Raw genomic sequence first — 14,603 nt, 5'->3', positions numbered from 1 at the left:
AATTTTTCGTCAAAAACTTAGTTACGTCAAGTATTAAAATATTTTCATTTTTACGTACTCGCTATAAAAAGTGCATAAATTTTGTGAGTTGTAAATATTTAATTGGCCATCCACAGGAAGCATGATTGACAATTTTTTTCGACCTTTACTTAGTTATGAACGACTAGACTCCACATTTTTTGGTGAAGATCTAGATCTGGAGCTACTCCTCCACTTTAAGAGCACTGTATTTGTTCTTGATATTCTACGGCAACTTTTTATAATAATATTTTTTCTACAGTATCAGTCTTTATGTTAGGTTAATTTTCGCTCATACAGTTTTCTGTTTGCAGTAGTTCATTCAAAGATGAAACTGAATCTGCATTATCCAGCAGTTTGGATCGTTCAAACATAGCCTCTCCACCCTGCGTCGATGTAATTTCACATTCAGTCTCCATATTTGGTTGATTGTAGTTAAAAAAATTTGAGTTTTGTTACTGATAAGTAGCGTATATATTGCTTGACCTTTTCAGTTATTTTTTACACATTTTAGTTCCTAGATGAGCACAGTCTTCGTTAACAAACTTAAAAGGCTCCGTATGAGGTAAACGATTAAAATGCTGATCACCGTTAGGCCTTACATACAGTCGAGGTATTATTGAATACTGTTGAGCAGGAAACGGTACAGAGTACGTCCTCGAAACTGGCCACTCAATTTTATTTACAGGATGTGGTGGTAAGTAGTATTCATCTATTCGTGCGCGTAACAGAGGTGGTTTGCCACTGTTTACAACAAGTACGCTTCTTTTTTTTGACTGCAACATGTTTGGCCTTAGATGAAACTTCGGGCTCCTCAATTACTTCACAATCTAAATCAAATATTTTTTTGGTTTAGTCAGTTGCATTTAGAATTATTTAAATAACTAAGGCAATCGACTGAAAATATGTAGCCATGCATGAAAAATATAATAAACTGTGAAGCGTACCAATATCAGTTTCTTCTTGGTAACAGTTTGGTTCCTCTTTTATCTGCGACATTAATCTTTTTTTACTTTCGATCGATGCTTTAATATTATGTGAAACTTTTTCTACACCATCGGACAATAAGACGTTACCAATATTTATAGAAAGTATTAGTTAAATAACTTTAATTTACAATATTTCCTAAAATTATATTTGTTCATTTTATTTTTTCCTTTACGATTATCAATCATAGTATCTTCTACTTCATTGGATAATTTTGTGACTTTATAAGTTTCTTTTCGAAAAATCAATTTATTTTTTTAAGATCATTGTTTGGTAAAAGGTAAGAGACTTTCACAAAATTTCATGTTTGCAATCTCATCATCTGAAAAGTATTTGGTACTTTGACTGATATTCTTTTTATTCTGCATTGCCTACTGGATTAAATTAAACTTTTTTGCCTCCAAATCAATCAATTTATCTGTCCATTGTGTTTTGATATTTTTTTTTAACATTGCAGATTCTGTCATTAAATTCTGATTCCCCTTTTCTTACTTTCAATAAATCATCATCGCCAGTGTCACTCAAAGCATTGTGATACTCGACTTCAGACAATATATCATCTAAATTTCCTGAAGATTCTAGTGGTAACACACTTGTACCAAAGAATTTAATTGGATCAAAATGAGACCAATTAGTAGAATAATTGATTGCTGCAGATCCGGATTTATACTTAGAAGATTTTGGTAACTCTTAATAGTATTTTTTCTTGAGGTTTTTCCATTTATTTCTTACAGTGTCTTCTTAAAGTATATGCAACATATCAACATTACCGATCCTTTGTCAAATGGTAAAACAACTACTTCGACTCGTACTTTGCGTCAATGGTACTATATAACTATAGTATAATTTTACTTACTTTTGTATCCTTGAAGTTTTGCTATTTTATCCCAAGCTGTTTCCACAACGTATGGGTTGCGATGTTTTTCGAGCGATTTTTGTCAAATAACGGGCCTTTGTTGCACCAAAGAAATCGAAGTTTCTTCTATTTTTGCATGCATGGCTCTCATAAGTTGTTGATACCAGTAAACACAATATTTTGTACTTATATCATAAACTTTAAAGCACAACGGTAATTTCTTTTGTATATACACACCATGTTGACACACCTGGTGACGAATGATGCAGCTACACAATCAAATATCATTTACCGTATCCACACAGAATTTCTCGATAAATGACCAATAAAGCTTTTATTAAAAGAATTTTAGATTGATTACTAGCATTAAAAAACGTAGCTTTACTTAACGTAATGCTTGCGTTTTCTCAAAATTTTTGGAAATACTGGATATTTAGTAAGTATACAAACAGACGCGAGCATTGCAGTAAATAAAGCACACGCACCACACGGCTGTAATATGCCATAAAAAATCCCGAAATCCCGAGTAAAGCCAAGATTAAGAAGGTGTGGTAAGAAGTACCACGGCTACTCTGGTGTAGCCAAGGTAAACCGAGGCAAGCACATTGAGGTACACATTAAAGGCTATACTTTGATTATTTAACTTTCCTGACAAATGTTTATACTGCCTGGATATGTGGTGTTGAGAGGTAGGGATCTGGATATCTAGAGTTCTTCCTAGGGACTTTAGCGTATGGCTTAGGAAGCTCTAGAGCCGTATGGTTCTTTTACAGCTCATACTGCTACTGAGAATGCAGCATAATTGACTTTACCTTTTATTGTGCTATCTGCTTCAGCTTAAAAAAGACACTTCTTTGTGAAACATTCTTGACCAAAAAAATCTACGCTCTAATGTACAGGGTAACTTAACTTTATATTATACGAGGTTGCTTTTAAATATTGAAGTGTAAGACAGCTATTCGAATTTAAAAAAAAATAATAACTTTACTTATATTTAAATACATATATATTTATACTATGTTTCTCAATTGTCATCTTGATCCATACAATCTTATACTCTTTCAATACTCCATTTTTGTACACTCATGACTTGAACAACAACTTTCCATCATATTCAAAACTTCTGTTAACAGTTGATATTTTCTTTCTTAGGCTCGCATGAAACTTGATCCTCAACTCAGTACTGAGACAGTTCGTTTAAAAATCCAGAAACTTTTGACAAATGTTGGTCTTGAAAACAATCGAGATGCCATTATTGGGAAAAGCCACAATAAAACAGTTTTATCAGGTGGAGAAAGGAAGCGTCTTGCATTTGTAACAGAGGTGAGTGATTGTAAAAAATGTATAAAATTATCATAATTTCCAAGTCCAAGACGATACACTAGAGAAGCTTATAAAATGAAAAATTGAATCAGGATACGTCTTAGTACTGACGTAAAAGTTGGCTTACAAGGTTATATACAGGTTTAATGGTATCTTTCAAAGCTATAAGAAAATATAGTATATCATTTTAAAGAACTGCTTGTTCGTAAAAAAGTCAGTTTAGCCAAATGCATGCATGATTTACTTAACCTACTAAGCTTAGAAGTAAGAGATCAAAGAAATCTCAAAACCCACGTTTTCAAATGTTTTTAAAATTTTAAATCTACGGGGCTGAGTAAGGAGACGCTCAAAACGTGGGGGCGTATATTATTTAAGGGATTATTAATAGGATATATTTACATAACGTGTATAGATCGTGGGTGTAACTTGCAAACATATGCCCCCACGTTTTTGACTGGCCCCTCTCTGAGCCCTATATGGTAATTTTTTTATTTTTAGGACATTCTAAAAAGTAGGTTCCTAGATTTTTTAAATCGATTAATTATTTTATTATTTTTACCTTTGTTGTTTGATTATTTGCCAATAACTTGATCAAAAACGTGCAACAGATTTTTTTTCGATTCGCCTAAGCACATTAAATAAAATATATAAAGAAACGTTACTTATTTAGAAATTCATTCACTTACAATGTTTTCATAGATCATTTTTACTATGCTGTTTTAACATCCATTGATAAAATGTGCTTAGTTTTTTGTTCGAGTGCCAGGTTCACCACGTGGAGATATAAGCAGGCACATGGGCAGCAGAGGCTAATATATTGCGCATATTTCCTTTTCCAACCCAAGGACGTGGACAACACAAAACTAAAACAAGCATAAGATATGGATGAGTACAGCTCATCCCACTATTCCACTAATGTTATACATATGCAAGTTTTTTAGTGTGTACGTTGGTTACCTTTTCACATTGAAACAGTTGGAGCAATTTTAATAAAATCTGATGTAGGGTTAGACATCCTGGACTAACACGTAGGCTACGTTTCACTGCGTGTAACACAGCGGGGTACAGCTAGTAAAATCTACGGAGGAGCGAGAGGAGCAAGTAATTATGCTGCATGATGGTCATTATTATAAGGTTGACCGTGGTTCCTCCTCCTCTTAAGCTCATCAAGAGCCTTTCTATTGCACTGCGCATTGCTAGAGATCTTGCCACGATCGAATTTGATGACACGCAGGCCTTCAAGAGTGCGAACTCGACTCAAAGCGACGTATGCTTGGCTGGGTGCAAAGAGCTCTGAGCAAAAATACACCACTGCGTAATTGACTGTGCAACCTTGCAATTTGTGCGTCGTGCTGGTACATTAAATGACCAGCGGTAGTATGCGACGTTCTGCTGTGCCATAGTTGGACTTGGCTGGGAGTTAGACTGCTCTTGGCTTAATGAGTTGAAGTCCAACAGTTCTCTCAAATTTCACTCGCACAGGTGGAATGTCAGTGGGATACGCTTGGTCATGGCGAGATCCTGGACAAATGATATCGGTAATAACACAAAATGCTCCATTGACCAATCTCTTTTTGGTATTAACATTGTACCGTAGTATGACTCATGCACCGATAAAGATCTGGATCTTTTTTAGCTAGCCACTGATCTTGTTGGAATTAGTGTAGATTTTTAAGCGATGTTAATGTTATAAATATTCTTTAACGCATCCACAATGGAGTCTTGAGCAGTGATTTCATATATGCGAGCTCCAGCTGCTCTGCACTGCTCTATAACTTTGGCATTATGTCGATCAACCAACTCATTCATTGGGAAGATGTGGATGGCCTTATTTGGCGCAAACTATTCCGTCTCTTCAGTGAGAGCTCTGCCTTCTAGCAGCCGCATATGTGGTGCCCAGAATTCTCCAACTCGTAAATTATTGAGTAACTTGGCATGTGGATCTCTTCCTTGGTGCATGTTCTCGGTCAGCTTGACCAGGCTCATTATATCTTACAATAAAAGAGCTGGCTAGAATCTTGCAGGCTGCTTGTAAATAGAAGAGGCAAATGGAACTGATGGCAACTGCAAAAGGTCACCAAAGACGATGACATTGATTTCCCCGATGGCACGCCGATTTGACTTTTCAGATGCTGCAAGAAAGAGTCGATACTATTGAACATCTCATACGACACCATCGAGATCTCATCGGAAAACAGGTATTCAATCTCTTTCGACAAAAAACGCATGATCTTTAGAAAATTGCCCGTCAACGGTGGCAGATTGGCTTCAAGTCTTCCATTACGCTAAACTGGCAGCTTGAATGTGCGGTGGATTGTCAAGCCATTGACGAGCCTTGCAGATACGCTTGTAGATGCACACACCTTTACGACTGTCTTACTGGAGAGCCGATAGATTAGTTTTACGAGAGTGACACAGGTAAACGTCTTGCCAACTCCTGCGCCTTCTATGACAAAGATCTTGAATGTCGAATTAAAGACACCAGCGAGATGGTCCTGAATCTGCTTCTTCACCATATTCGCTAGTTCTCGTTGTTTAATATTCATGGCATTTATTGCATTTTGAAACTGTTGGGGAGTTATTTCCAGCTGAACTGCTTCTTCTTCTTCCTCAATATCTTCTTGTTGAGGCAGCTGGAAGTCATTGGGATTCCCGAGCAGATTAGGAGCATGTACCTGCTGGACAGCACGTTCCAGATGCTCCATACGTGAGTGGCTTCATATCTGTATTTAGTGCTTGAAGCTGTTCTTTGCATGCCGTGAATGCATCGCACAATGTTGCATGGTTTCCCATCAGCTCGCTCTCATCTATGCACGGCTTGAATTGGAGCAACAGGCTATAGAAGTACGCCTCTGGATCATTAGCTACGACAAAGTTCGGCACACAGACGACTGCAGGCTTACTGTAGATCTTCATTTTTTTTCGATCTGACAGTGTGATGCGCTTTACTGCCGTTTTTTCTCTCCGAATTAGCTTTGCCAAGACAGTTGCCAGGTCTTCGCCATTTTTGTCTACCTCTGCTTCTTTGTTATCGACTGCATCGGCATTTATACTTTCTTTATCGAAAGGCTTGGCATAATCAGCCTCGAAAAGCATTGCAAAATGTCGACAAGTTCATGTTCTCAAAATCATAGACTGGGTGCGTCAGAGGTCTTTTTTAATAGCGCTCAATTATGTTATTGCAGACAGCAGTGGCCTGATTACCCGTAAACTTGATAGCCACGTAGCGCAGATGAGGCTTGCGAGTGTTGAGATACACACATTTACGAGAACAGCCCTTGAACGGAAGATTTCACAAATGGAAGATGGCTTCGCATGCAGAAACCTCTCGCTGTCTGATGCAGTATTAGCACCACTTTTGTACATCTTACCTGCAGTTGAGATCCGGATCATGTCAGATCGCTTACAACGCGTGACGCACACTTTTATCAAGCTGTGTCGGCTCAGCCTTGGAGATGTTTTTGCCAATGTAATGAGCAATGCCATTATCAGTTTGACAGGGTTAAATGTCCATGTTCCCTTCCCAGATCTTGAGCAGCTGTTGACAGTAGTTGTTAATATTCTTTTCAAGTGGCTCTCTCTTAAGGATACAAATTCATCCGTCACTACAAATAAAATCGTTCGAGAAATGTGCAACAATGAGAGTCTGTGTGCATGCTCCGCGAGGAAACCTGAAACGACATGTGCCAGTGTCTTTATTCTTGTAGCATGTGTGTGTGTGTGGTGGTGGATCTAATTTTGCTTGAACAGTTTCTGAAGATTGGGATCCTTATTGACCTTTGGCCAGTGACAAGTTGCAACACGATCAATAAATTGGATGCCCTCTTCAGTATCAAATGCTGGAGCATCCTTGATCTAAATGATTATGTGCAAATGAGAACTGCCGCGCTTTTGAAACTTGATTCGCCACCAGAAGTCAAAGACTTTGCTGCCAAGAATAATGTCATTCTTCATCAGGAGTGCCATCAAGGCCTTAACTTGTATCATAAAATAACGACTGACTACTCCTGGATTCTTTTCAATTAGGTACTGAGCTTCGTTTATCGATAGGCTCGCTGGATCGACATCAGGTTGACCATCAGCAATGAGAAGAGCCTTGCGTATGTCTAACTAGCTTAGATCATTAAAACTAAGAGTGAGGAACCAGGTGGGTAATCCCAAATAACGGATTGTGGCAATCATTTTACACAGAGTAGTCTTACAGTATTGAGCAGATCCTCTTAGACTCTTAAAGTTAAGATGAATGTCATCCACTCTTTCGCCATTGCCAACTCGTCCACCAATTCAAGTGTACTTGGCATACACAGAGGTATTGGCCATGATACGATCTGGTTTAACCTCTGACAGACTCCAGAAGAAGTATTCGTTAGTCTAGAATCTGAGGTCTGAACACAGAAGTCTCGCTTGGGCATAGTTAAGCCTTGTGATTTGCACTGGACGAAACTAGTGGAATTCATTGATGCCACGAGGAAAGAAGGTATATAAAGCCATTTCCTCTGCTTTCTCTTTCTGAACTGTTTTTACGATGTTGTTGCTAGTCTTGTGGATAACTTCATTGATACTTTCTCCTTCATTTACAATGTCCTTAACGTTTAGTAGAACAGCGTCAATGTTGATCATGGCATTAGTAATCATGGGGATGAAGTCATCTTCCTCTTGACCTTTACCAACCTCCATGGCATTGTCAAGCCGAGTTGCATTCATCACTTTGCGTGATAGCAGTAGTAGAGGAGCAACTTTTAATTGTTGCGCTTCTTCTTGTAACCACACTGCGTTCTGCTCATCATCAAGATCATCAAAGACAACGATAATATAGTGAATAGAGTACTCAACGTTGCCCAACCCTACTGTGTGATCAATAATGCGCAGAAATTCAGCCATTGTGTCTTATTTAATCACGCATGCCTTGCATTAGGCTGCAGTTGGACTACCCTTGGAATCACATGGATGCGATGGGGAGTCTGTAAAGTAGTACTTGCCGTTGTAATGTATAATGGCACATGCCTTGGATCCAGTCACAAGAACACCAGCATTGTGCTCAGAGAACAGCATGGTAATGCCGTCTCGCAGAGTAAGGACATTTACACCATCGTTCCTGTTATCCTGAAGCCAACCCGTGCAGTTCTACACGTCATCATATTGAAGTCTCACAGTACGATCAAACCATGTGCTATCTTTGATAACGTCGAGATTTTCTAATTCGAGATAGCCATTATCAGGGATCTCATGGACTTCGTTTAAGAGCATTGTGAGCTCTTGTATGAAATTGTAGTTGGTCCGCTTTCATTAGATTGCTATCCAAGGTAGCTTTATTCCATTGGCCAGGAGGAAGGATTTCCGCACAGACAACATTAATAGTTGGCGTCATAAAGCACTGCCTGCCAGCACTTTGTTCAGAGAACAGATACTCACCCTAATGCCAAGAAGCATGCAGAATACTTTGATCGTTGTATCTTGTGTCCACTGGCACGTAGGGGTTGCGAGCTGTTGCTGCAGCAGCAGCAGCCTCTACGAGCTAATGTTGTTTTGGCTGCTCTGATGGAACGTAACAAATAATGTCACTTTGCTCAATGCAGAATTTATTTACAATAGTCATATCATGATAAAGATAATTATTTCGGATGAGCCATTAAAGAGCAGCAGTCATTCGCAGTCGTAAGATGTTGCAATCACGCGAGATATTAAGATTTTCAAGCGTCTCAATAACCATAACCGTTCCACTATCATCGCTTCCCCTTGGCAGCATGTCTGGAAGTTTCTTTGTAACCTCAATGATGTCCATAAAGAACAGGATGGCCTGGCTCTTGCATTTGTCCTGTCTAAATCTGCCAGGGATCTTTTTAATCTTGAGACTGGGTAGACTACGGGACAGCATGCGTACTTCTGGCTTTGTTACTGCTTTGTCGTCGGGAATGTCACCGGGATCAAGATTGTTCCAGAAGACCTTGGATGGACCATCTATCTTTTTCGAGCTGAAATGGGTGTCGCAGCGATGGCACACATTGAAGACGGCTTTGTTTACGAGTATCAATGAGAAATATGCTTTAATAGCGTTTCATTTACACCACGTTGTGATTTGGTTGGAATAGCACATGTTAAAGCAAATTTCACAAGGCGCATCAGGAAACTGATTGATGGGCATGGTGATAACTTGTGCTATGGCCATACGGCTTTGATAACCTACTCTCAAGAGTCGCAAGTGCTCTTGGTGCTCCTCTTCGGTCTTATTCCCTCTAGCCTCCACTGCGTGTTGGTGCTGGTAGGCGAGACAAGATAAATATCGCTCTTGACTTTCTACGCCTCTAGCTTTTGCTGTGTATTCACGCTGAAAGGCGAGACGAGATGCATATCGTTTTTGAGTTTCTTCGTCTTTAGCCTCCACTGCGTATTCGCGCTGGTAGGCGAGCCTAGATCCATTTTGTTCTTAAGTCTTTCCGTCTCTAGTCTCCACTACATATTCACGCTGGTAGGTGAGCTGAGATACATGTGGCACTTCAATTTCTTTGTTTCAAGCTTTTGCTGCGTATTCACTATGGTAGGTAAGTCGTGATTAATATTGCTTTTTATATTCTTCATCTCGTCACTGCGAATGATAGTTCCCATCATTTGCACGCCAAGATTCAATCAACTCTTGAGAGGCATGCCTTTTTTAAGCAGCTTTACGCACGTGATTTTTTTCACTAAGAGCTTTTTTCACCTCTTCGGGCTCCTCTTGCGCACGCCCTCTGCACTTGGACGCTTTAGAGGACTTGAGAGAAGAATTTTGTGCGTCTCTTTTAGCCTAAGATGCCAAACGCTTCTTCTCCAGGCCACGCTTGCGCTGCGTTGCTGTTTCTTTTGCCATTTGAGTAGCAAAATTCCAACAATTGTTTGCGTACAGACAGATGGACAGACGTTTGCTTACAGACAGACAGACGGACAGATGAACAGAGTTACATAAATTATCATATTCCTGATCAGATGTTCAATGCCAAAAAGTAATTCAAGTCAAAAGCTATAATGCATTAAAATCAGAATTTATATTTATCCTCACTTTTTTTTATATCACTTTAAGAACGTCATCAATCGTAAGCTGTACTGATTTATTGCAATAAAAATGTTTATAGCGCGTTTTAACTTAATAAAGCGCAATATAGTTACTATTTTTGCAAGATACGATAGATATGACAGCGTACCTATATTCGCAGACACATTAAATGGTCAGAACATAATTCTATAACTGCAATGTTTTATTTTACTATGTAAAGTATCGTTAGTTACGTACTAAATATATAGAATAAAATATTAGGGATCAGCGTCAATGTAAAAGAAGAAAATTATGATTCAACCTTATTGGGCACATAATAACATTCAAATCGGAGAATGGTACGGCTCACTATACATGTATATCAACAATAATCTCTTATATAATATACGCCCCCACTTTTGAGTGGTTCCTCTCTTAACCTCGTACGGGTACCATTTACTATTAAGCTACAGTTGTACAGCTGTACAGTTAAGCTATACATGTAGGTATATGCATACATAATTAGGTCACGTGTCATTCGTATTTGCTAATTCCTGTTTTCATCGGGTTTTAAGCTACCCTAAAAATTTCAGCCTGCTAGCTAATAAGGAACGTGCCTTATAATTAAGTTAAAAAAATCCAACTGGAACGACAAACAAACAAACAAACAAGAAAAGAGAGCGTATTAAAACGTGAAAAAAATGCCTTCAACGTATCATATGAAGTAAAAAAAAAGTCTATCGTAACAATATTTTTATTATAACAAGGATATATGTACATCTGAAAATTTTTTTTATTCAATGCACAATTCAAATTGAATTACGACATTTTTTTTTAAATTTAAATTTCCGACCTGAAGGTAAAATAAAAAAAAGGTCTTCTTTTGATCACTAAGAAAATAGTTCATTATACTTCTTAAAACACACCAATAACATGCTTACCCTTCACATTCTACAAGTTACTATTAACATTAACATTTCTACTAACAGCATAGTTAAAATAAACAGTTAAATACAACTTTACACATAATAATGGTTATTAAAAAAAAAAGACTAATTATCTAATCCCAGTCATAAGCATACGATCTAATGTTGATCTTATACAATACAGTTACTTAATCTTACTCAGATATCAAAAGAAACTGAATCAGCCTCATGGTAGATAGTAAGTAAGACTTAACTGAGAACGAGACCGTTTATTTCGAGTAAAACTACAACTTTGCAAAACATTTTATAAAACCATCGAATTTACTGATAACATTATGTAAAAAGATAATATTAACGGAGAAAAAAGTACATTCCTCAAAAAATAATTATTCCAAAGAAGTAAGGATAAAAACGTACGAAATAAACTAACAGACAACGTAAAAAAAAACAAATAATGCTGCGGCAGAATAAGGAGTGACTATTCGAATGAAAGAAAATGCCAAGCATAAAGTGCGAGCAATTATTATGTAGGCAACACGTACGCGATTAGGAGGGTGATGCACCACCCCAAGCAGAAGCATGTAGATCTCTATCACTAGAAAAGTTTACTACCCCTACCAAGTCCGTGAGTAATGTGATAAACACAAATCAATCCTTTACTTAAAACAAGCAGCTACACTGGCTGCACGAAACTATACAAATTAAAAACCTACTCTTACTTTAGGAATACACTAATTTATTCAAACAACTTATGACAAAACTGAACAACATTAAACAAAAACGTGAGCCCCAGTAGTTCTAAATATGCCAGAGATAACAAGTAAGAGAGTTATTTGCAATACAAATTACGTAATAATAACCAAGAAAGAACAGTCACCATCATGGTATTTTTCAGAAGAATTTGAGTCTGATTGAGTGAATAAGAATCATTCAAGTGTCCAAAATCAATACTCATTTGAAGTTTTTTATTAAATTACGTTTCAGTTAACGCAATGTTTATAAATATATTATTTATTATATAAAAAAATTGTTTGTTACTAAGTAGTTGTTTTTTAAACTGAGGATTTAGTTTTCTTGGCAGCAGCTTTTCAATAATGAGGTGAATATTTGTTTATTTATTTGTTTGTGTTTAATTTGTTTATCAAAAAATAAAAAATAAATTATTGTACTATGTTCTCATGTTAACATCCTTTTTATATCGTTTCTTTAAGCAGTTTTATATTCTTTCCTATCATTTTTCTAATAATATCTTATATGTACAATATTGTACTAAAAAAATTAGTAATCTTTATTGCACTTCGTTCTGTAAACATGCATTTACCTTTTAATGCCTAATTTTGTGTCTTAAGGATGTTTATGATACAGTTAGGGGCTTACAAACTTAGACAGATAAAATAAGGGAAAATGGGCCGCAACGGTAGCAACTATTTTGCTAAAATAAATATACTTACATACATACTTCTACACATAATCGAGTTCCATCAAAAGATTTAACAGGCTTAACTTAAAGTCATCTCTAATACAAAGTAAACCGGATGTGGGTCTTGGTACCCTGAAAGATGTAAAACATTAGAAAATACGTTATTAAACCCAAATTATGTTAATATTTTCTTGATTTATTGATCCATCAAAAAAAAAATTATGAATTGCAAGTACACAAAAAGTTAAGAAATAATTTAAAATAAGTCAGCTTTTTTTGTACAACAATACATAGTCCGAATAGACAGATAACAGAATAAAATTTTAAGTACTTATTCCTCGTTATTACATTCAATAATCAAAACTGTTACATATTGTGGATTATTGTTAGACATAGTAAAAATTAGATAATTACAAGAAAAATATAAAATTTATACTATTAATTTATTATTCTCCTTAAATTTTACTCTTACTGCATCAACAGATAGACAATATTTAGTGGTTAATTATTTGGCATAATGTATCATTATATTGCCTGAAAAATTAAATATTTTTATAACGCCAAATAACGTCGTTCATAAAGAAAATGATTTTTTTCAATAACAAAAAAGTTATCCTAATTCTTTCATGAAGTTATCCTTTACTGCAACCACAAAGGACTAAGAAAAGCTAAAAAAAGCACCATTTTCATTTTTTTTTTATATTTTGTGATTGTTGGAACAAAAGTAGAAGCTCAAGTTAGTGCGGAATTTTTCACTTGATACACTGGTTTTTTTTTTTTTTTTTTCCGTATGTCAAATTCTTAAGAAGGCAAAAGCAAAACAAATCTTAAGACACGATCTTAACATTACTTGGCTACATAAAAATATTTGTAATTATTTAATTTGCAATAAACAGGATGAAAAATACACAAATTAGAAAAAGTCTAACTACAAATCATTTTTCCAACTAAGTAGTGTATCGAATTGTATCTATGTTAGTAATAAGAACAGAGATCAGATTAGTATAGTGCGTAGCACAATCAATAAGGTCCCCAAATTCTAATCTGAAGTCAAAGAATAGTGGAGGAAGCATTGAAGGGATGAGGAAAGTTACACATATTTTTTGGGTTCTATTTACAGAGAAATAGAAAAAAAAAGCAGGTGTTGGTTTGAGCAACGTCTCATTAGTCTTAACGATAACCTCGTCATGCTTGTATTAGCAAAAACAGAAACAATATATGTACAGTAACAAAAATAACAACTTACGTCTATATCTTTATGACGATCGTTACAGACTGTTTGTCACTATAAATAAGTAACGTAGATGTCAAACATGTATGTATTTCCATACATAAATAAAAACAATAAATGTTTGCTTCTTGTAAATGTAGATAACGAGTCTACAATATTTAGTTAAAAGAAATTACTTATAAAATCTTAGTATTTGTTATTGAGACATAAGGTGTCCCCTTTTTTATTTTCTGTGTGTTTCGAAAAATGTATGTGTAAGACTATTAATGTTAATTTTTTCTTTGTATTTAATTTGTGGTCTAGGATGTTTGTTTTAGAAAAATTAAAAATATAGTTGAATTCTTTCATGTGTAGAGCGACAACAAGCCTATCTTTCTTCGTACTTTTATGTTTAATTAGGCGTATTTTTCAATCTCTTTTTGTCGCACCTACGTATGATGCAGAACAAAAATCATAAAAAAAATAATACACGACGTAAGTTTAATCAAGCTTATTAATTTTATTACTTCCAAAAATGATAACGCTGTCCAATTCATTTCGAATACTAGGATAAAATTGTATGTCTGATTTTTAAAAACTTGTTGAACAAAATTTAAAAAATAATGGGTTGCAAGAAATAGAAATTTTTATTTAAGCACATACACTGTTATTTAGTATGTTGTATTTATCATTATTAGTATTTTTTATTCGCTGAAGTCTTTTCTTGATGTGTTTTTGTATAAAAAATTCAGTATAGTCATTATTGCGTAAATCTGTTTTAGCCTTGAAAATGTTCTTTCGGTGGTAAGATTTATCACATAAAAGAATGACTCGATTTACCAAACAGTATACTAAAT

General features: G+C 35.8%; 1 long non-coding RNA gene across 1 annotated transcript in view; it reads left to right on the top strand.

Moving 5' to 3' along the window:
- Positions 1-3,167: 3,167 nt before the first annotated feature.
- The window catches only part of LOC149374371 (uncharacterized), a 249,771-nt gene continuing 238,335 nt past the window's right edge, over positions 3,168-14,603 (top strand). Inside the window, exon 1 of the long non-coding RNA XR_016293136.1 lies at positions 3,168-3,184. This is a non-coding gene — a long non-coding RNA (uncharacterized LOC149374371). The remainder of the gene's footprint in view (positions 3,185-14,603) is intronic.

Source organism: Copidosoma floridanum, unplaced genomic scaffold (assembly GCF_036245765.1).
Source record: "Copidosoma floridanum isolate Cflo_tuat_1 unplaced genomic scaffold, Cflo_Japanese_pri ptg000020l, whole genome shotgun sequence".
NCBI lineage: Eukaryota > Metazoa > Arthropoda > Insecta > Hymenoptera > Encyrtidae > Copidosoma > Copidosoma floridanum.
Note: the sequence above shows the minus strand (reverse complement) of the source record. Positions and strands in the feature narration are given on the sequence as shown.